Genomic DNA, 23,436 nt, shown 5'->3' with positions numbered 1-23,436 from the left:
GAGCACTGGGTGTTGTATGGAAACCAATTTGACAATAAATTTCATAAGAGAAAAAAAAATCTAGTTTGTCTGACATAAAAAAAATGCTATAACTGAGCTGCAATCATGGATGGATGCTGTGGCAGCAAGGATGGATGAGGCAGAACAGAGAATCAGCGACATAGAGGACAAATTTATAGAGAATAATGAAGCAGAAAAAAAAAAGAGGGAGATTAAGGCAAAAGAGCATGATTTAAAAATTAGAGAAATCAGTGACTCATTAAAAAGGAACAACATCAGAATCATAGGGGTACCAGAAGAGGAAGAGAGAGAAATGGGGGTAGAAGGATTATGTGACAAATCATAGTGGAAAACTTTCCTAATCTGGGGAAAGACACAGACATCAAAATCCAGGAAGCACAGAGGATCCCCATTAGATTCAATGAAAACTGACCATCAACAAGGCATATCATAGTCAAATTAACAAATACTCAGGCAAGGAGAGAATCATGAAAGCAGCAAGGGAAAAAAAGTCCCTCACCTACAAAGGAAGACAGATCAGGTTTGCAGCAGACCTATCTACAGAAACTTGGCAGGCCAGAAGGAGTGGCAGGTATATTCAATGTGCTGAATCAGAAAAATATGCAGCCAAGAGTTCTTTATCCAGCAAGGCTGTCATTCAAAATAGAAGGAGAGATAAAAAGTTTCCCAGACAAACAAAAATTAAAGGAGTTTATGACCACTAAACCAGCCCTGCAAGAAATTTTAAGGGGGACTCTCTGAGAGGAGAAAAGATGAAAATATAAATACATACATACATACATACATACATACCAAAAGCAGCAAAGATTAGAAAGGACCAGACAACTCCACCAGAAACTCCAACTCTACAAGCATCATAATGGCAATAAATTTGTATCTTTCAGTATTCACTCTAAACGTCAATAAAGTCAATGCTCCAATCAAAAGACATACGGTAACAGAATGCATAAGAAAACAAGATCCATCTATATGCTGTTTATAAGAGACCCACTTTAGACCTAAAGACACCTTCAGATTGAAAATAAGGGGATGGAGAACCATCTATCATGCTAATGGTCAACAAAAGAAACCTGGAGTAGCCATACTCATATCAGACAATCTAGACTTTAAAATAAAGACTGTATCAAGAGATGCAGAAGGTCATTATATCATAATCAAGGGTTATATCCACCAAGAAGACCTAACAATTGTAAACATTTATATGCCAAAAGTGGAAGCACCCAAATATATAAATCAATTAGTCACAAACATAAAGAAACTCATCAATAGTAATACCATAATAGGCGACTCCAACACCCCACTCACAGCAATGGACAGATGATCTAATAAAAAAATCAACAAGGAGGATCCTGAGAAACTTAACAGAAACCCACGGGGAGGGGAAGGAAAAAAAAAAGGAGGTTAGAGTGGGAGAGAGCCAAAGCATAGGAGACTCTTAAAAACTGAGAACAAACTGAGGGTTGATGGGGGGTGGGAGGGAGGGAAGGGTGGGTGATGGGTATTGAGGAGGGCATCTTTGGGGATGAGCACTGGGTGTTGTATGGAAAGCAATTTGACAATAAATTTCATATATTAAAAAAAATTAAAAAAATCAACAAGGAAAAAATGGCTTTGAAGGATAGACTGGACCAGATGGACTTAACAGATATATTCAGAACATTTCATCCTAAAGCGGCAGAATCTACATTCTTTTCCAGTGCACATGGAACGTTCTCCAGAATAGACCATATACTGGGACACAAATCAGCCTTAAGTAAGTACAAAAAGATAGAGATCATACCGTGGATATTTTCAGACCACAACACTATGAAACTTGAAATCAACCACAAGAGAAAATTTGGAAAGGTAACAAATACTTGGAGACTGAGGACATCCTACTAAAGAATGAATGGGCTAACCAAGAAGTTAAAGAGGAAGTTAAAAAGTATATGGAACTCAATGAAAATGATAACACCACAGCCCAAAACCTCTGGGACACAGCAAAGGCGGTCATAAGAGGAAAGTAGATAGCAATCCAGGCCTTCCTAAAGAAGGAAGAAAGATCTCAGATACACAATCTAACCTTACGCCTCAAGGAGCTGGAAAAAGAATAGCAAATAAAACCCAAAACCAGCAGAAGACAGGAAATAATAAAGATTAGAGCAGAAATTAATGCTATTGAAACCAAAAAAACACAGTAGAACAAATCAATAAGACCAGAAGCTGGTTCTTTGAAAGAATTAACAAAATTAATAAACCACTAGCCAGTTTGATCAAAAAGAAAAAGGAAAGGACTCAAATAAATAAAATCAAGAATGAAAGAAGAGAGATCACAACCAACACAGCAGGAAAAAAAAAACAATAATAAGAGAATATTATGAGCAATTATATGCCAATAAAATGGGCAATCTGGAAGAAATGGACAAATTCCTAGAAACATATACACTACCAAAACTGAAACAGGAAGAAATAGAAAATTTGAACAGACCCATAACCAGTAAGGAAATCGAATTAGTAATCAAAAATCTGCCAAAAAACAAGAGTCCAGGGCCAGAGGAATTTCCAGGGGAATTCTACTAAGCATTTAAAGAAGAGTTAACACCTATTCTCTTGAAGCTGTTCCAAAAAATAGAAAGGGAAGGAAAACTTCCAAACTGTTTCCGTGAAGCCAGCATTACCTTGATTCCAAAACCAGACAGAGACCCCAATAAAAGGAGAACTATAGATCAATATCCCTGATGAACATGGATGCAAAAATCCTCAACAAGATATTAGTCAACCAGATCCAACAATACATTAAAAAAAATTATTCACCATGACCAAGTGGGATTTATACCTGGGATGCAGGGCTGGTTCAATATCTGCAAAACAATTAACATGATTCATCACATCAATGAAAGAAAGGACAAGAACCATATGATCCTCTCAATAGATGCAGAGAAAGAATTTGACAAAATACAGCACCCTTTCTTGATAAAAACCCTCAAGAAAGTAGGGGTAGAAGGAGCATACCTTGAGATCATAAAAGCCATATATGAATGACCCAACACTAATATCATCCTCAATGGGGAAAAACAGAGCTTTCCCCCTAAGGTCAGGAACAAGACACGGATGTCCACTCTCACTATTGTTATTCAACATAGTATTGGAAGTCTTAGCCTCTGCAATCAGACAACACAAAGAAATCAAAGGCATCCAAATTGGCCAGGAGGAGGTCAAACTTTCACTCTTCACAGATGACATGATACTCTATATGGAAAACCCAAAAGATTTCACCAAAAAAACTGCTGGAATTGATTCATGAATTCAGCAGAGTTGCAGGATATAAAATCAACGCACAGAAATCAGTTGCATTCCTATACACCAACAATGAAACAACACAAAGAGAAATCAAGGAATCGATCCCATTTACAGTTGCACCAAAAACCATAAAATACTCAGGAATAAATCTAACCAAAGAGGTGAAAAATCTATACACTGAAAACTATAGAAAGCTTATGAAAGAAATTGAAAAAGATAGCAAAAAATGGAAAAAGATTCCATGCTCCTGGATAGGAAGAACAAATATTGTTAAAATGTCAATACTACCCAAAGCAATCTACATATTCAATGCAATCCCTATCAAAATAGCACCAGCATTCTTCACAGAGCTAGAACAAATAATCCTAAAATTTGTATGGAACCAGAAAAGACCCCAAATAGCCAAAGCAATCTTGAAAAAGAAAACCAAAGCAGGAGGCATCACAATCCTGGACTTCAAGCTATATTACAAAGCTATAATCATCAAGACAGTATGGTACTGGCACAAGAACAGACCCTCAGATCAATGGAACAGAATAGAGAACCCAGAAATGGACCCACAAACATATGGGCAACCAATCTTTGACAAAGCAGGAAAGAATATCGAGTGGAATAAAGACAGTCTCTTCAGCAAGTGGTGCTGGGAAAACTGGACAGCAACATGCAGAAGAATGAACCTGGACCACTTTCTTACACCACACACAAAAATAAACTCAAAATGGATGAAAGACCTAAATATAAGACAGGAAGCCATCAAAATCCTCGAGGAGAAAGCAGGCAAAAACCTCTTTGATCTTGGCTGCAGCAACTTCTTACTCAACAGGTCTCCAGAGGTAAGGGAAACAAAAGCAAAAATGAACTACTGGGACCTCATCAAAATAAAAATCTTCTGCACAGCGAAGGAAACAATCAGCAAAACTAAAAGGCAACTGACAGAATGGGAGAAGATATTTGCAAATGACATATCAGATAAAGGGTTAGTATCCAAAATCTATAAAGAACTTATCAAACTCAACACCCCAAAAAATAATCCAGTGAAGAAATGGGCCAAAGACATGAATAGACACTTCTCCAAAGAAGACATCCAGATGGCCAACTGACACATGAAAATATGTGTCAACATCAGTCATCATCAGGCAAATACAAATCAAAACCACAATGAGATACCACCACCTTACACCTGTCAGAATGGCTAACATTAACAACTCAGGCAACAACAGATGTTGATGAGGATGCAGGGAAAGAGGATCTCTTTGGCACTGCTGATGGGAATGCAAGCTGATGCAGCCACTCTGGAAAACAAACGTTTTGGAGATTCCTCAAAAAATTAAAAATAGAACTACCTACAACCCAGCAATTGCACTACTAGGTATTTATCCAAGGGATACAGGTGTGCTATTTTGAAGGGACATATGCACCCCGATGTTTATAGCAGCACTATCAACAATAGCCAAAGTATGGAAAGAGCCCAAATGTCCATCGATGGATGAATGGATAAAGAAGATGTGGTATAGACATACAATGGAGTATTACTTGGCAATCAAAAAGAATGAAATCTTGCCATTTGCAACTACGTGGATGGAACTGGAGGGTATTATGCTAAGTGAAATTAGTCAGTCAGAGAAAGACAAAAATCATATGACTTCACTCATATGAGGACTCTAAGACAAAACAGATGAACATAAGGGAAGGGAAACAAAAATAATATAAAAACAGGGAGGGGGACAAAACAGAAGAGACTCATAAATATGGAGAACAAACTGAGGGTTACTGGAGGGGTTGTTGGAGGGGGGATAGGCTAAGTGGGTAAGGGGCACTAAGGAATCTACTTCTGAAATCATTGTTGCACCATATCCTAACTAATTTGGATGTAAATTTTAAAAAATAAAAAATAAAATTAATTAATTAATTAATTAAAAATGTTTTAAATTAAATAAATAAGTTACAGGGATCAAAAGTACAGTATATAGGAAATGTAGTCAATAATATCATTAATAACTGTATGGTGACAGATGGCAACTACACTTACTGTGGTGAGCATCGCATAATGTACAGAATTGTCAAATCACTATGTTGTACACCTGAAACTAACATAACACTAATTGTCAATGATACCTCAGTGAAATACATACATAAAGTAAAATAAAATTAAATGGAAGAAGAAAAAAGAGTAGATTGAGACCATTTATGTCACTGTGACTTCTTGGTCCTTCTCTGTCACCTTCTCCATTTGCATTAACATCTGCTGGTATTCCAGGTTGTCTCCATGATGCATCAGAAGTGATCTGATCGTAGTGGTTGTAAATGCCTCTACTGTTTCAAAGATGAAAAAAAGAAATTAGACACTTCCTGAACATCCATGATTCCACTATATATGAAGCTTGGTGTTGGCTAGGGTTTTTACATACATAATCTGAATTCTCTAAAGATCACTTTCCCTCTGAATGAATATAAACCCACGCATTCCTGAAAGAGTTGTCACAAAGATGAATCTACAAGCCTCTCAGTGCAAAACTTTTGGGCAAACTCCAATGTCTTTGGGGTTTGTCTTTGTTGCCTTTAATGGTCTTAACACCATTTTCAAGAATGAAGAGTAGTTATTTGTTTTGTGTACCTCAGTAACTGTACCAAGACCCCTTATTTATAGGACATTAGGAATCAGAGAAAGGGATGGAGAGAAATTCAAGTAATATTCAAGTAAAATTCAAGAAATAAAAGTAAAGATAATAGTGGTTGTATTATGCTTATTAAATAATTTAGCAAATATTGAGTTTGTGTAATGCTGGGCACAGGGTGAGATGCTGAGTGTCAGAAATTTAAAACAAACCTAGTCTCTGTCCTCATAGAGCTTACAACAAAATATAAAATAAAGATTATTAAACACAAAATCAGAAATATCTGGTTTCCAATCCTGGCTCTGCCTCCAGTTACCTTGAATGAGTAGTTTAGTCTCTCTGGACCTCAAATTTCCTATCTCTAAAATTAATTAAGTGAATAATACCAATTATTTGATTTGTATTTCTATGGATTTTATTTTTTGCCTTGTGAACACTGATTTCACCTGCCTTATATTAGATATCTTCCAGTTTTTTGACCTTGTGATTTCATGAGGTCTACGTTAAAGTTTCTATTTAGTGAGAAACTATTATCAGTTATAGATCTTGTTTATCTCTCTTTTAAGAATTTCTAAAAGGAAGGTTTTTTTTTCAGTTTATTTATTTGGAAAGCAAGAGAAAGCATGCTTGAGTGGGGGAGGGGCAGAGAGAGAGAGAGGGGGAGAAAATCCCAAGCATGCTCTGCATTGATGAGGGGCTTTATCCCATGAACTGTGAGATCATGACCTGAGCCAAAATCAAGACTCGGATACTCAACTGAGCCACCCAGGTGCCCTAGGAATGTCTAAAAGGAAGTTTAAAAATCTGGCTGGCAATTAGAATAGCTTCTGCTCAATCCACTCCCTTAGTCCCCACTAGTTTTACTCCAGCATTATATTTTAGTGTTGTTATTTATGACTCTTTAGTTAATTACACAATTATATTCTTTATCCAACCTATCAAGAATAATTTTGAGTACAAACTGTTATGATATGTAATATTATATATACTTATTTTATTATCTGGCAGTCTTCTTACTGTACATATAAATTATTGACTCTTTTCTTATTTTACAATCTTACAAAGCTTAATAGATATTTTCATTGGCTTTCCTTAACAAGTGCTCTGTTTCCTTTGGATTATTAAATAATTCAAATGTACATTATAGTGGCTAGGATCTTTTTTTTTTTTTCAAATTCTTTCCTTGACTCCATTTATATTTGCTACATTCCATTTCCCTCCCCCTGCTCTCAATTTCCTCTCTTTGACCTCACAATTCTTGAAAACAATGGTCTGTAGTTTAGTAACTTCATTATGTGCTCACCTCTGAACTCCAGGATGCATATTTCCAAGTCACCCTGATTTATTCAGGTTTTCTAAGCATTTTTTACCTACCCTGTATTAATAGCAATTTTTACAAGGTCTTCATTACTTCCTAATTCTGCAAATTCCATTTCCTATTTATCTTGCCAAAGACAGAGTTGAAAAAGGAGTTCATTATCTCAGCTGTTTTAGAGTCATTATTAATTTCACTTTCTTTATTTGTTAATGGCTCTACATATGCTCAAATATTTCTTTTCCCTGGTACAGTTGTAAAACACCTCCTTACTCCCTTTAATGCATTTGGCCAGCATTAGCTCATTACTCCTTTTGGCTGTCCTTCCCATTCCATTCCTGAGAGTCCTGATAGATTTTTGTATCTTATAGAGGAAGCGGTAGGGGCAGCGGCAGATTCAGGTCTATGGGCTCCCTTATAAGAAAAGATGATAAATTTAAGTAGAAATGTATTTATTATAGGGTAGAGCTGGCAAATAATGTATTATAAAATCACAAAAAGTAACAATAATTTCTTAATTAATTGCCTGACACCCTCTCTAAGGTTTATTTTCCTAGATTTTTTTGGTTGTGTATGTTTTGGTCATCTCTTCATATACTAGTGATTTTTTAATTTGTAGGATTGCCAGATTTAGCCAATAAAAATACATGATATTTAGTTAAGTTTTAATTCCATGCAATATGTAGAATACTTATACTAAAAATTATTTGTTGTTTTTCTGTAATTCATGTTTAACCAAGCTCCTTGTATCTTATCTGGCAATCTTAGTAATATCATTTTCTACAGAAGAATAGAAAAACATTTTAGTCTCTCCTCTGGAATAATGAGTCAAAGAACTTTTAGATTACTGGTAATTCAGAAGTTTTTCTGCAGACTCATAATTTGCTACTGGTAATGTCACGCAAAATTTTAGAGTTGTCCAATTTGGGAAAACCTATATCAAGTTTCTTTCCAAAATGAGCTGCAATATTTTGTATAATTTCTCCAAAGACAGCTTCTAGCTCTGTCCATATTAAACATCCTTTCTCCTCCCCAGCCACATCTTTCCCAGTGCTGATACCAGGGGGATTATCCATATGGCAGTATGAACTCTGGCCCTGACACTGTCAGCTTTCTAAAATACCCCACTGAATTCAAACCAAAAGTATTCGTACCTTAACTTCCCCTTAGTCTCATGCCCAATGTGCATGGTCCCTTCAATACTATATAGTTGGAGAGGAAAGTAGAGTGGAAAGAGCCAGTGGCTTTGACTGATTGTGGTATACAGATCTTAGGTTTGCAAATTTAACAAAATGTGTGAGAACAGATAGTTTGGGCCACCCCTTCGGGTCTTGGAAGGGGACTTGAGCAAAGAGAGGCCCTAAATTTAAACTTTACTAGTTTATGGTAAATTTGCTTCTGGTGGTGATGGGTATGTGTGTGTGTGTGGCAGGTAAAGGAGCCTTCTTTTCTTATTTTCCATATAGTACTTTCTAATTTCTCATCTTCTCATTCTCCTTTCTCTTTCTCTCTCCTTCCCCTTTCCTGTTCATTTTCATTCTCTCTCCTCTCCCCATGTGCTTTTCTCTTGAATACACTACTCATATCTCAGTATAGAAACTTACTTTTTCATGGAAAGAACTTACTGGACCACAATCATGTTATCTTTGAAGACTCTTTAAACTTTCTCCCAATTTTTGAATTTTAACACATTCCCTCTATGTTCCTAGTGCACCACACTCTTGATTCTCCAAACCGTGATTCTTTGAAACCTGAAAATCTTCTAGGACTGGGACCTGTGAAGCTATTCCTTGCTATGCTGAATTCAGGCTGCTCCTTCTCAGTGATGTTAGGCTCCTTAATAGTATTTCATTTTTAGTGGCTTTGTTTTAGTTAGGAGGAATCAATCTCAATGGGGTCTCTCATGGTGGGCTCTCTACTTATACAGGGTTTGACCTAGGTCAACTCAGATCTTTACAGTTAACTGTATAATGAATGTTATCTGAGTCCCAAATCTCCTGGACTGTGAAACTCACATTTTTCACATCCTGTGAGGCCTTTAGTCCAAGTTCTAAGATAGGAATTAGTGTGAGAACCCCCTGCCTTTAGAATTGGGACTTTACAACACAAACTTCACTGTCTCTCACATCTATTCACTCCTCACTCTCTTCATTCTTTTTCCTTTTGTTGTTTCTTGCTGTATACATTCCAAAATCTCATTGTGAATACACTGTCTTCAGAAATGATGGGATGTATCTAAAATTGATGTCACTATCAGTTTTTTAACCCTTTAAATGATTGAAATAGATGGTCCACATGGCCTTTTAATTAGAAAGAGCTTTCACTTCCTGATATAAAATATAGAATCAGTTTGAATGAAGGTAAAAGTTGAATTGATTCTAAAACCACTGTGATAATACCATTATTAATAGCTACCACTTATAAAGTATTATTTAATTTAATCCTCACCATAAACTAGTTAAGTACAATTATATCCATTTTATTTGCAAGAAAACTAGGACTGAAAATCTGCCCAAAGTCATGGACACAGTACATGGTAGAAAGGGGATCCAAATCCAGAGTTATCTGGTTTTAAAACATGTGATTTAATCACCAATACCACATACATAACAGGGTTTCCAGTGGGACCAATAGTCTCAAACTGGAAAATCTCCAGACTAAAGAGTTACAAGCAATTTCTGCCTTCTAGGAGGGAGACAGGCACTGGACTTGGAGCAGATACTCTCCTTGTTTTAGTAAGCATCACCCTGGTGGGGAAGTTAGAACTTAAGATAGGAGGCAAATACTTACCAAAATGGTCTTTAATTCAATGAAGTTGCCTAACTGCAATTTATCAGACTAAGATATTAAGAGTTTTGTTTAATAATGTAAATGGAGGTTTTAGTATAGACCTTTTGAAGAGGTAGAAAATTCATTTTTAGGTCCCTAAATTTGATTTGGACTGCCTTAATCCCTTGCTTCTCTTTGTCCATCATGCCTGCTTTCTTCTTCTTGGAACAGCATGTCCTTTCCTTTGGCCTCATCTATCACCCCATTTCGTTCTAGAGGAACCATCTATATCTTCTAGAGAGACTGTAATGATTGGCCAGGAATTAGCAAGTGACCAATAGTGGCTCAGAGTCCTGCTGCTCTTTGGGGTTTCTAGGATAGGATGGGATGACAACTGGCCTAGAGTTGTCTGCAGCCATGAACACTCAACGTCCTACCTGCTACAAGAATTTTTCCTAAAATGAGAAAGAAGCATACCATAAGGTAGAGAAAGAGGGAACCCAGATATGACAATGGGTGAGTGTGTAGTATCTTTAGGGAGTTTCATACCAGGACTTCCTAGTTATAGAAGTCAACCAATTCTCACCTCAGAGTATTTAATTTTTTTTGTTTACAAGAGTCTGGAAGCCAAGACGAAACCAGCAGGAAATCACACAGGCTCAGGTTCTTTAGTTCATGACAGAAGAAATAATGCAAAAATATATGTCTTAAGCTGAAAACAGTACAAATTAGACCAGACTCTGTACATTGCAAATGTCAGCATTTTAGGACTCAACAATTTTGGCTTTGGGGAAGTTATTCTAATTTAATTGTGTGATTATTCTAAGACCACACTCTAGTCTATGAATAGAAGTTTACTCTTGGAAGGAATATATCTGCAAATTGTCAGTTATCTTGTGAATAGGCTAGCACTGGGACAAGACATCATAAGTGGCTTAGACTTGTGGAGGGAACGGCTTCAGGAGGGCCCTTCTCTTCTATTTGAGCTTGAGGGGATGGGAGTTCTGAAAGGGGCTGGACTTTTAGTTCAGAAGAAGCTTGGAGCATGCTCATCCCTTGAAGTGAAGTGGGGTCACTAAATGGGGGAAGGCCAAGGGACAGGGAAGAGACTATGCCATGGGATGTCAGTGGCTATCACCAGCAGAAGACAGTGCACCAGGAGAGCGATCTTATGATGCTTGTTAATAACAGAGGCAACCACTCATGGTATGAATGGCAGGAACAGAAAAACATGAAGGAGCAGACCTTGAGCACAGCCTTCTGGGAAATTCAGAAATAGCAAGGGGATATTTTGAGGGGAGATGTTTTCTAGAGACTAGGCAAGTAGAGGCTCCACGAGAAAATAAGTATGATTTAATTTTATATGCAAACCTAGCAAGGACAGGAGCATTTAGGTTTTATATAGATGTGATGTTCAATAACTAATTCCTGATGGTTGTTGCTAATTGGATTTTCAGAGACCTGTCAGATGGGAGTTCTCTTCTAAGAAGAGCGCTCAGCTCTGAAGCTCTGTACCAACCCTCTATTAAACAGACTAGTTTCAATGGAATGGTGCCAGGAAATTACTGGTTTTAATACCATCTCCTCCTGGTTGTAGCTGTCAAGACAGGCCATAGTTTATGTACTTTAATTAAAATGGGGATGGTGTTCTTTAAACTTGAACTCTGAGTTGGTTCGTGTACCTGGCACTATTTTTTTCAAAAGGAAAGTAAATAAAACTGACATTTTCATTCCTAGTATATCTAGCCCAGATTACATATCCGAACCAGCTCTCTGCTTAAAAACTAGATCTCATTGGCACACTAATTCTTAGTGTATAACAGTGATTATCACATACAATGTTTGAATACCCACTTTAGTATTTACAGATATTTGCAGGTCCTTTGTCTTTTTTGTTTATCAATGAACCCAGTGAAGCCCATGTGGCAAGAATTATTGTTATTCCTAGCATGCACATGACACAATTAGGTTTAATGAAGTGAAGTGTTTTGCCTAAGGTCATAGAGATGGTAAATGGTGTTCTGATATCTTTTGAATCCAAAGTTATTGTTTCCATTATTCTTTCTAATTTCCTACTTATATTTTGTTGATGGCACTTATTGCTCATGGTATGTTGCAAACCTCATTCTATCAAAGTTAGGAAGGCCTTTGGGCAGAACAAGACATTCACCTTGGACTTCATACATGTTTGAGTGTAGAAATGGGAACCAGAGCACTGTATGAGGAGGAGTTGAGTAGGACTAGATTCTATTTACATTCTGTCACATGGAGTACACAATTTGCCTTCTTAAGAATTAATTTCAACATATGAAAATAAAATCCCGGCTAAGTGATATTTAATTTCCTTCCAACCCTTGCAGATAACATTCTTCTACTTGCCATCCTTGGTTGCAGACTCCATATGTCTTATTTATCTCCAAGTGTTTTACTCTATGGCATTTATTTGCATTAAATACTTTTATCATATTTCTAAATTCTATTTTTGAAGAAATGAGATGGGAACTAACAGAAATACCTCAAATTGCCTTCATATTAATTCTTTTTATAGGTCTGCATCTCAAGGACTTTTAGGGCAATCTAGCTATATATGTCCTAATATCCTTATATTCCTGTGATAACTGATGACTTTGAAACACATTGGATTACACTGCCCTTTTACCATGTTTTGAATCAGATTTGTAAGAGATTTAGAGTATTTTACATTCCTTGAGATGGGTCTTATTCTTGAGATTGTGTATCACCACAAGTCAGCAACCAGCCAACAATAATCCCTCTGTGAAAGAGTATCCTGGAAACAAAACCACACAACTCTCTCTAAGGTTAAAAAGAAAAGCTGTCTAAAATAGCTATATATGCAGGTGAAGCAAAGTGTCTTTGCCACCCAAACTGAGAGGACTGAATATTATGGGCTGAACTGAATTCCTCCAAAATTCATATATTGAAGCTCTAAACCCCACTACCTCAGAATGTATATTTGGAAATAGGGACTCCAAAGAGGTAATTAAGTTAAAATGAGGTTGAACACCTCTTATAAGAACACCAAACTGGCTGGTGTTCTTAGGAAGAGATCAGGACATGAAGAGAGGTACTCAGGTATGTGTGTACTGAAAATATACACTGTGAAGAGGTAGCAAAGCTTTTCAGGTTGCCTGAAAGCTGAGGAAAGAAGCCTCAGAGGAAATCAAACCTGTTAACACCTTGATCTTGGACTTCCAGCCTCCATAACTGGTAGAAAATACATTTCTAATGTTTATGCCCCTCAGACTGTAGTACAGTAGAACCTTGGTTTGTGAGCATAATTCATTCTGGAAATATGCTTGTAATCCAAAGCACTTGTTTATCAAAGCAAATTTCCCCATAAGAAATAATAGAAACTCAGGTGATTCATTCCACAACCCAAAATATTCATATAAAATGATTACAATACTATAATCTAATACAAAATAATAAAGAGAATACAAAATATAAAGAAAACAAACTAATTTGCACTTACCTTTGAAAATCTTCATGGCTGGTGTGAGGGAGACAAGAAAGAGGAGTGTTACATTCAATGCAATCCCAATCAAAATTGCACCAGCATTCTTCTTGAAGGCAGAACAGCAATCTTAAAATTTGTATGGAGCCACATAAGACCCCGAATAGCCAAAGTAATACTGAAGAAGACCAAAGCAGGAGGCATCACAATCCTAGACTTTAGCCTCTACTACAAAGCTGTAATCATCAAGACAGAGTGGCATTGGCACAAAAATAGACACATAGACCAATGGAATAGAATAGAGACTCCAGAACCGGACCCACAAAAGTATGGCCAACTAACCTTTGACAAAGCAGGAAAGAATATCCAATGGAAAAAAGTCTCTTTAACAAATGGTGCTGGGAGAACTGGACAGCAACATGCAGAAGAATGAAACTAGTTCACTTTCTTACACCATTCACAAAAATAAACTCAAAATGGATGAAGGATCTGAATGTGAGACAGGAAACCATCAAAACCCTGGAGGAGAAAGCAGGAAAAAATCTCTCTGACCTCAGCCACAGCAATTTCTTACTTGACACATCTCCAAAGGCAAGGACATTAAAAGCAAAAATGAACTATTGGGACCTCGTGAAGATAAAAAGCTTCTGCACTGCAAAGGAAACAGTCAACAAAACTAAAAGGCAAGTGACAGAATGGGAAAAGATATTTGCAAGTGACATATCAGACAAAGGGCTAGTATCTAAAATCTACAAAGAACTCACCAAACTCCACACCCGAAAAAAATAATCCAGTGAAGAAATGGGTAGAAGACATGAATAGACACTTCTCTAAAGAAGACATCCAGATGGCCAACAGGCACATGAAAAGATGCTCAACATCACTCCTCATCATGGAAATACAAATCAAAACCACGCTGATATCACCTCATGCCAGAGTGGCTAAAATGAACAAATCAGGAGACTATAGATGCTGGAGAGGATGTGGAGAAACGGGAACCCTCTTGCACTGTTGGTGGGAATGCAAACTGGTGCAGCCGCTCTGGAAAACCGTATGGAGGTTCCTCAAAAAATTAAAAATAGATCTACCCTATGACCCAGCAATAGCACTGCTAGGAATTTACCCAAGGGATACAGGAGTGCTGATTCATAGGGGCACTTGTACCCCAATGTTTATAGCAGCACTTTCAACAATAGCCAAATTATGGAAAGACCCTAAATGTCCATCAACTGATGAATGGAAAAAGAAGTTGTGGTTTATTTATACAATGGAATACTACTTGGCAATGAGAAAGAATGAAATAAGGCCTTTTGTAGCAAAATGGATGGAACTGGAGAGTCTTATGCTAAGTGAAATAAATCATACAGAGAAAGACAGATACCATATGTTTTCACTGTTATGTGGATCCTGAGAAACTTAACAGAAGACCATGGGGGAGGGGGGGAAGTTAGAGAGGGAGGGAGGCAAACCATAACATTAAAAACTGAGAATAAACTGAGGGTTGATGGGGGGTGGGAGGGAGGGGAAAGTGGGTGATGGGCATTGAGGAGGGCACCTGTTGGGATGAGCACTGGGTGTTATATGGAAACCAATCTGACAATAAATTTCATATCAAAAAATAATAAAAAATAGCAGGAAATATCAATGAGCAGTGAAGCAGAAATGTGGGGTAAAAAGGGGAAATAATGACCTACAGCCCATTATAAGGCTGGCTTCAAGGATGAGCTTAAGTATTATATAGGATAACTTGGTAGAAGGAGGTAAAGTCTTCCAAGATGATCCCTGGGAATGAAGGCCAGGGGCTACCAAGGCTCACAGTGCCCCATCACAAGTACTGAATGAGCTGTAGTTTCTTGGTTCTGATGATTTCCTAGCCTTGGGCTCCACTGGCTTATTAGATTAGCTATATGGATAGAGGCGGGGTCTTCATGACCTTCTAGCCCAAATCCTACCTGAGCACGTCAATCCTTTCATAGCTCCTTTTAAGTCAATCCTTCATCAGTATCTATCTCTTACTTACTAAATATGTGATTGATGTTTTCAGACAAGTTTACCATCATTCTAACCCAGCATTTAGTAAATTTATTTTGGTAGTAGATATCTCTAAATGGTGAGATTATAGTTGATAATTTTTTCTTCTTTTTACTTACCTGATTTTCTACATTTTATACCATAAACAGGTACTACTTGTGTAAAGAGAAAAGTTTTAATACATAGTATGAATTTCATGAACCAACTATAGCAGCAGAAACTGGGACATCATTAATAATTATCCATAATGCTATTGCCATGCTCCACTACTTAAATTTTTTAAATTTCCTTTCAATCCTTAGCAATATGCATACATATTGAAGCAGGGCTTTTTTTTTCTTTTAAAATTTCTTTTGTATTTGAGAGACAGTGTGTGTGTGTGTGTGTGTGTGTGTGTGTGTGTGTAAGAGAGAGCAGAAGAGATGGGCAGAGAAGGTAGAGAGTGAAAAGAGAATCTTAAGCAGGTTCCATGTTCAGTGTGGAGCCTGACACAGTGTTCGATCCCACGACCCTGGGATCATGACCTAAGCCCAAATCAGGAGTGGTAATCAACTGACTGAGCCACCCAGGTGCCCCTTGAAACAGGATTTTAAGGAGTACAAGGATAACAAGAACTAACATTTTTGAGGGCCTATTACAAACAAGATATGTAGGAAGCACAGATATTTCAGTTCATTCATGTAATAATCCTGAGTTCTCTGTTGTACAGATGAAGAAATGGAGATTCAGAAAGCTTAAACAACTTACCTAATATTGCAAGAGAGTGTTGGAGCAGTGATTTGAACCTAGCAGTCCATGTTCTCACCACTGTATGTAATGCCTACCTCATGAACCCTGGTATGGAAAGAACTTGCTATGGTAAAGACAACTTTGAGACCGGCAACCTGAACCCAGAATTCTACAATATTAAAACTCTGGCCCCAGAATTCTTGAATAAAGGTGACAGAATAGTTCCTGGGTTAGGAGAAAACTTTTTTGGAGGTTAAACAAGGTTGACGTGTCTGTGCAACCTTCAGACACTTGCTGATTGCCCTTAAGAAGATACTTATGATTCCACCATTGAATGGTGCTACTCAAATGACTTTCAAACTTGCTTGGGGGGAAATTCACCATACCTTTTTATAGAGTTTTAGAGACTCTATTTTAACAAACATTTGTAATTATGTGTTCTATTCCTGTCTTCCCAATCATGATGTGAACCATGAGTATCTCTGTGTCCTTAATTTCTAGCACAGTGTTTTTCACATAACATACACTTAAAAAATTATCAAACGGAGGAATGAATTAGTTGACAGAAGAAACTGTAAAGAAATGGAAGAAACAAGGCACAACATGAAAGCCTTTGCAAAAGCTCTCTCCAACTTCCAGGAGGACCTCGTTGGGAGCCACAAAGCAGTAAAGCTGGTGTTGGTGGATCTAGGACTAAGCATTTGCTGAGCATGATTAAGCCAAGAGGGTTTTTGCCATGGATGCAGACATCATTCTCATAGGCACCTGGCCTTGGGACACAGAGCAGTAGCAAGGAAAACTTTAACACAATCTGGGCCCTGTCAGAAGAGGAGAGAAAAACTGAGCTATGAGACATCTTAGTAGTTCTTGCAGGTAGGAATTTGGTTACTTTTATATTAGCATTCACACCTCTTTTCCTTCCACAGGATACTCAGAGTTTTCACAGTTTTAATCTATTTATAGTTAAAAACCTGCCTTCTGTTTCGTAATTCTTCAGAGTAGTATTTAATGGCATATTGGTTTACAACACTTTTTTCTTCATGTCTAGCATGATATATTAATGTATGTCTCATATCACTTCTATCACTTGGAATTAGGGAATTTTGTACCTAAAAGTGGTCTTTAAGGTCATTTGATCCATCTCTCATTTTGCAGATACAGAAGCTTAAATTCTAGGGAATTTAATACATTCATCTATGTTTGGCATCAAGTCATGAAGCAGAACCCATGACTCCACTCTCTGTACCACCAAAACTCCTGGAGAAATGTTCACAAGAATGTTAATCTGTGCCATGCACAGCCACAGTCTCTAACTTTATTTATACTCTCAATTTTCTCAGAAGGAGAAACAAAATACAAACAAAATTATGTCTATCAATTTTTCACTTCCAGCTACTAACACTGCATATCACAATGTGATAGGAAGGACAGAGAGAGGGTGGGATGTTCTTGAACTAAACTCTCTTGTTAATATGGCATTACTTTATGTGCTTCACAAAATCAAATAAATTCAGAAAGAAAAAAATGTTCTTTCTGTTGACATTTTGAATTGAAACATTGTTTTATGAAAGAGAACTATTACTTTTATAGATTAGGGAAGAGATTATTATTATCTATTTTAACTACTTTTGAGGCAATTTCACTTAAATAAGCCAAAAAATATGTATTTTTTCTTTTTCTTTATCTTTTTTTAAGTAGGCTTCATGCCCAGCATAGAACCCCAATGCATGGCTTGAACTCATGACCCTGAGATCAAGACCTGAGCTGAGATCAAGAATCAGACACTTAACCAACTGGGCCACCCAGGTGCCCCCCTAAAAATATATTCCATTCAAAAATAATTTACCACCTTTTGTTATCTTTCAATTCTTATGATTTCCTTTGGTTTACAGATGTATTTCAAATGCCTAGAATATCATGGTATATGATAAGCATTCTTCAAATGTTTATTTATTTAACAAATTTTTAAGTGAAATATTTGTTAAACATTTTTTTAAAAATTACTTTTTGATGCCCCAAATAGGAATCTCTCCCATACATTGTGTAGCATAAGAGGCAAACTGCCAATGTTGATTTTCATTATGATATTAGAAAGTTAACTTTTTTGAATCATCAATTTCAAGGATTTTATCTCTAAAAATTCCATTCAGAACAGAAAAGTATGAGGTATAAGCATGATGTTTCTTATCACATAGATTCTCATTTGCACTGATACTACATAGTCTTAGTATATAAAGCACTCAGTGTTTGGACTTCATGTGGCTCTGTGTGTGCATTTAAGTAAACATGGGAGAAAGACTTGCTATTTAAATAGTTGAGAAACCACATTTCGAATTAACTTTATCTCCAAACACCTCGTTCAAAAACCTAGTCATGAAACATTGGCATTGGGGAAAAGAGAAATAGAGAGTGATTTATTTCCGTAACTAGATTTCATTAAATGTGACTGTTTACTTGCCTTTTCCATTTGTGATGGACTGACTTTTTAGTTATCGTTAATGGACTCATTTAGATTTTTCCCCCTACAGACTTTTAGCTGTACATTTCTTTTTTATCTTGAATTTGTGGTAAAATGTTCTCTTTTTGTAAAGATAAAGTAACTGGAAATGTATTTTATGAAAGGAGACATGAGGTCAAAAGTTAAATGTGAGGTCAAAAGAAACCATTGAATGGACTTAAAGAAAACACCACACACACATAAATAAATTACATATGTAATGTGTTTGTGTGTGTGTGTATGTGTGTGTGTGTGTGTGTGTGTGTTGCTGTGAAACAAAAATGTCTTACATTGTTGTCATGGTTTAGTCTTCCTAAGTACTTTCATGCTTTATCTTATTTGACCTTTTTACCAACTCCATAAGAAATATAAAATGGGTGTTATTATCTCCATTTTCTTTTAAATGGATGAAGAAAGAGGCCCCTTGTTAGTTAAGAGAAATGCCATAGTTATGGTTAGAGGGATTTGTGGGTAGTTGAATCAAGACCAGACCCAGGTTCTATGACTCCTTTTCTGTAGCCCTGACCATAACATTCACAGGTTCTTTGGGCAGTTCTTTTGAAGATGGGCTGGTCTATCTCAGCTCCTTCGTTTAAAGCATGAATGGATGTCCCTCGAATCAGATGAATTGGGCTTTGCAGGATGACTTGAATTAGAAAAGAGCAGATATCTGTTCTTGCCTTTTCATTTATACTCATTGTATTAGGCCCTCAAAGAGGAAATAAAAGTCTTTTACATGTGTAGTAACATTAGAAAAATAACTTCAGTATTTTGCATAGCCTATATTAGGCAAAAAAGCAAAGAGTTGGTCTTAATAGACCATGTGAAGTAGGTATTAGGGCAGAAAATGTTTTCCAGCTTAAACATGAAAACGATAACCAGGAGATGACTGCCACTTCAAGCTAAAGGCATCAAAGACATGGTGAAACTAGTTGAACGAGAACTGGTACACTGGCATTATACAAACATTCTCTCTTCCAGGCTCCTGGGACTTATTTTTTCTCTCACTCCACATGCACTTCAATATGAAATCTGCACATGCTCATAGTGTGTACTGGCTGAGGAGCTGCCCACAGATCTGATGACAGATGGAGGTAGATGCTTCAGGAGCTACGTACCTACAACCCACATAAACATTTGCTGGAGACGACCTGACTGGAAATGATATAGCTGTTTATCAGGTATGAGAATTAAAGTGCCTGACAAGAGGGAACCTACCTACCAGTGGATTTCATGGAAGTGCCTTCCAGGTTTCCCTAGGCCTTGGCATTACAAAAGTAAACAATCTGCACAGGTACTGCACAGGGCCATGGCTACAGCCATTTACAACTTCTATTCTTCTTGTGCATTACAAAGCTTGAACCATCAATAGGATATCCAGTGTGTTGTGATACCAGAAGCAATGATTAATTTGCATGGATCCTTCAACACTCCACACCTTTGTGATGCCAAGCATGGTTTTCTATGATGGTTGACCAAACCAAAGGTTATAGCCAATGATCATAGAACTGCATGGAGTGATCTGGATTATGCTCAGGATTTTCACTTTCTCAGCTAAAACACTTATATTAGTTTTAACTCTTTGGTTGTAAGTAACAAAAAAAAAGAACCTATTCATATAAAAATGCTGAGGTATGAAGAATAGGAAAGTAACCAGGTGCCAGGAAAGGCCATCAAAACTAGATCTTTATACTTCATTTCTGCTTGTTTCCATGAACCTAATATCCCTCTCTTTCTCTCTGTCTTCCTAGAGACCTATATTTTCATTCTCGATCCACTTGGAAGGTAGAAGGGCTTCCTGTGAAGCCCCCACATTTACATGTCCTCCAATGTAATGAGCTCAAATTGCCTGCCTGCCTTTCAGTCACAAACCAAATTTTTAGAAGAAAGAATGGCATTTGTCCAGCGTGGGTCAAGTCCCCACTTCTGGTCCAGACAGACTGATGTACAGATAATGGCAGCTGAGGACGCTCCATGTTGACCAGGCAGTCTATTTCCAGGGAAGGCAGACAGCAACTACACCCCTCTAAAACAATTATCCCAAAGTTGGTCCTCCAAGACGACTATTGAAACAATAACAAAAATCACCTTATATGGTGCTACATAAGCTATAAAATGCTTTTGTATATCTTGTTATTTTTAATGAGTATAGATAAAAAAGTGAGTTTTTTGGCAGGGGTGGAAAGAGAATATAACATGTATTCATAAGGCATCTCCAATTAAATGCTGGCACACATATTTAAAACATCAGCCTTTCTTCAGTTGGTTTTAAACATTATTAGTGTTTATTTTGAGGGAGAGAGACAGAGACAGAGTGCGAGCTGGGGGGTGGGGGCACAGGGAGAGGGAGACACAGAATCTGAAGCAGGAACCAGGCTCCAAGCTGTCAGCACAGAGCCAGACACAGGGCTCGAACCCACAAACTCTGAGATCATGACCTGAGTCAAAGTTGGATGCTTAACCGACTGAGCCACCCAGGCACCCCAGCCTCTCATTACTGAGCTTATATTATGGGTTTAATAAATTATACCAGTATATACCTCAGTGTGTGTGTATGTGACAGAGAGAGAGAGAGAGAGAAGAGGGAGAGAGAAGTGGGGGGAGATGAAGCAAAAGTATTAAAAACAAAGAAAACCATATCTAATATCTCCTTAGAAAGAGCGGTAAACTGTAAAGCAACCTTAAAGAAAAATGAAAGCAAATGTAAAATGTAAGTGATAGAGCTTAAAAATTGTAAAGATTTGGGATAGACAATGATAGGAGTTAAGAAGGTGACGAGGAAGTTTTCCTTCACAAAACAAATGTGTACTTGAATTGTGAAGCTACCCAAGGAAGGAATTCCACTAAGTGCATGACTCAGGAGTTTCAGAGCATGTGAAGAGCCAAGCTAAAGATGGCTTGAGGCATCAAGCCAGATGATTGAGGCAGAGAGGATGCAGAGGGAAGTTCAAAACAGGAACAACACCCTGAGGTTCTGATTCAAAATGGCAACATAGCAAGATTCTGAACACACCTTCTCCACAGAACAGACCAAATTACAACTGTTAATAGAAATATTCCTTCTGAAGAAGAACTGAGGGTTGACTGAACAGCTACTGAACAACCAAAGACAAAGAATAGCAAGAGAACAACAAGAGAGATAGAGACACAGTGAGAAAAAGAACCCCACCTCAATGCTGTGAACTACAGTGGGGAGGGATAGTACTGAGGGACTGAAAAGAAAAAACCCTCTGTCCTCAGGCAGAGAAAAACCTGTGTTTTTTTAAACCTATGTTTAAAAGAGCTACCAGCATATAAAAGAAAAAGACTAGAACTCTGCTGAGTGGTAGATGAGCTGTGGGGAAGCCCTGCAAGTCAAAGGGAGTGATCAATGACATGGTTTACATTCCCATCCCACCTTGGAAGCCTGGACCAGAACAGGGTCTGGACACCATAACTAGTGAGTCCAGTCTGGTCATTTCAGTGAGCTCGAAACTTCAGAGAGTGCAGGGTCCACAAGCCCACACCAACCCTAGGTATGCTAGGACACAGAAAAAAAGTCATGGTTTAAAAGGGCCAAGGAGGGTGGCTCAGTCGGTTAAGCGTCCAACTTCGGCTCAGGTCACGATCTCGCGATCCGTGAGTTCGAGCCCCGCGTCGGGCTCTGGGTTGATGGCTCAGAGCCTGGAGCCTGCTTCCGATTCTGTGTCTCCCTCTCTCTCTGCTCCTCCCCGTTCATGCTCTGTCTCTCTCTGTCTCAAAAATAAATAAACGTTAAAAAAAATTTAAAAGGGCCAAGGAACTGCAGGAACTTTCTCTCCCTTGCCACCTCAAAAGCCCAGATTGGAGCAGAGACTGGCTGCCATAAGGGGTGAGTTTGAACACCATACTTGGAGGTTCCTGAGACCACAACTGGCAGGTCCACTCATTACAGGGAACTTCTGACCTCATCAAGTCCTGGGTCCTAAAGCCCACACCAACCCCAGTCATGCTGGGGCACAACAACAACAAAAAGCCACAGTTTAAAAGGGCCAAGAAACTATGGGAATGTTGTCTCTTTTTCCACCATAAGAGCCCAGACTGGAGCAGAGTCTGGCTCATAGTGAGCTTGTGACTTCAGTCCACAAGCCCACACCAGCTATCCTGTGGTACTGGGACACAGAAAACAGCCATAGTTTTGGGTTTTTGTTTTTGTTTGTTTAATGTTCACTGTTTTATTTTATTTACTTTTTAAAATCTGTATTGTTTTATTTTTTCTTTTTGGTTTTGTTCTTTTCTTTCTTGTTCTTTTTCCCTTCTTTTTTCTTTCTTTTTCTTCTTTTTTAAAAATTATTTTCTCTTTTTATAGTGTATTTTCTTTCCTTTATTCTCTCTGCAAAAAGCCACAGTTTAAAAAAGTGACTAGCATATATAGCCACAGCTCCAGCCAGCCAGTAAAAGTCATTAAGCAACCACAGTTTGTATAGACGTCACCATACATAAGACCATTCCTTCAACTTGAGAAGAAGTAGTGGTTTTGCCTAATCCATAGAAACAAACACTGAAAGTCAAACAAAATGGGGAGACAGAGGAATATGCTCCAAAAGAAAGAACAAGAAAAAACCTCAGTAAAAGAATTAAATGAAACAGAGATAAAGCAATATGCCTGATAAAGAACTTATTTTTTTAATTAAAAAATTTTTTTAGTTTATTTATTTATTTATTTTGAGAGAGAGAGAGATAGAGA

Source organism: Acinonyx jubatus, chromosome B1 (genome assembly GCF_027475565.1).
Source record: "Acinonyx jubatus isolate Ajub_Pintada_27869175 chromosome B1, VMU_Ajub_asm_v1.0, whole genome shotgun sequence".
Classification (NCBI taxonomy): domain Eukaryota; kingdom Metazoa; phylum Chordata; class Mammalia; order Carnivora; family Felidae; genus Acinonyx; species Acinonyx jubatus.
The sequence above is the reverse complement of the archived record's forward strand: the minus strand, read 5'-3'. Positions refer to the sequence as shown.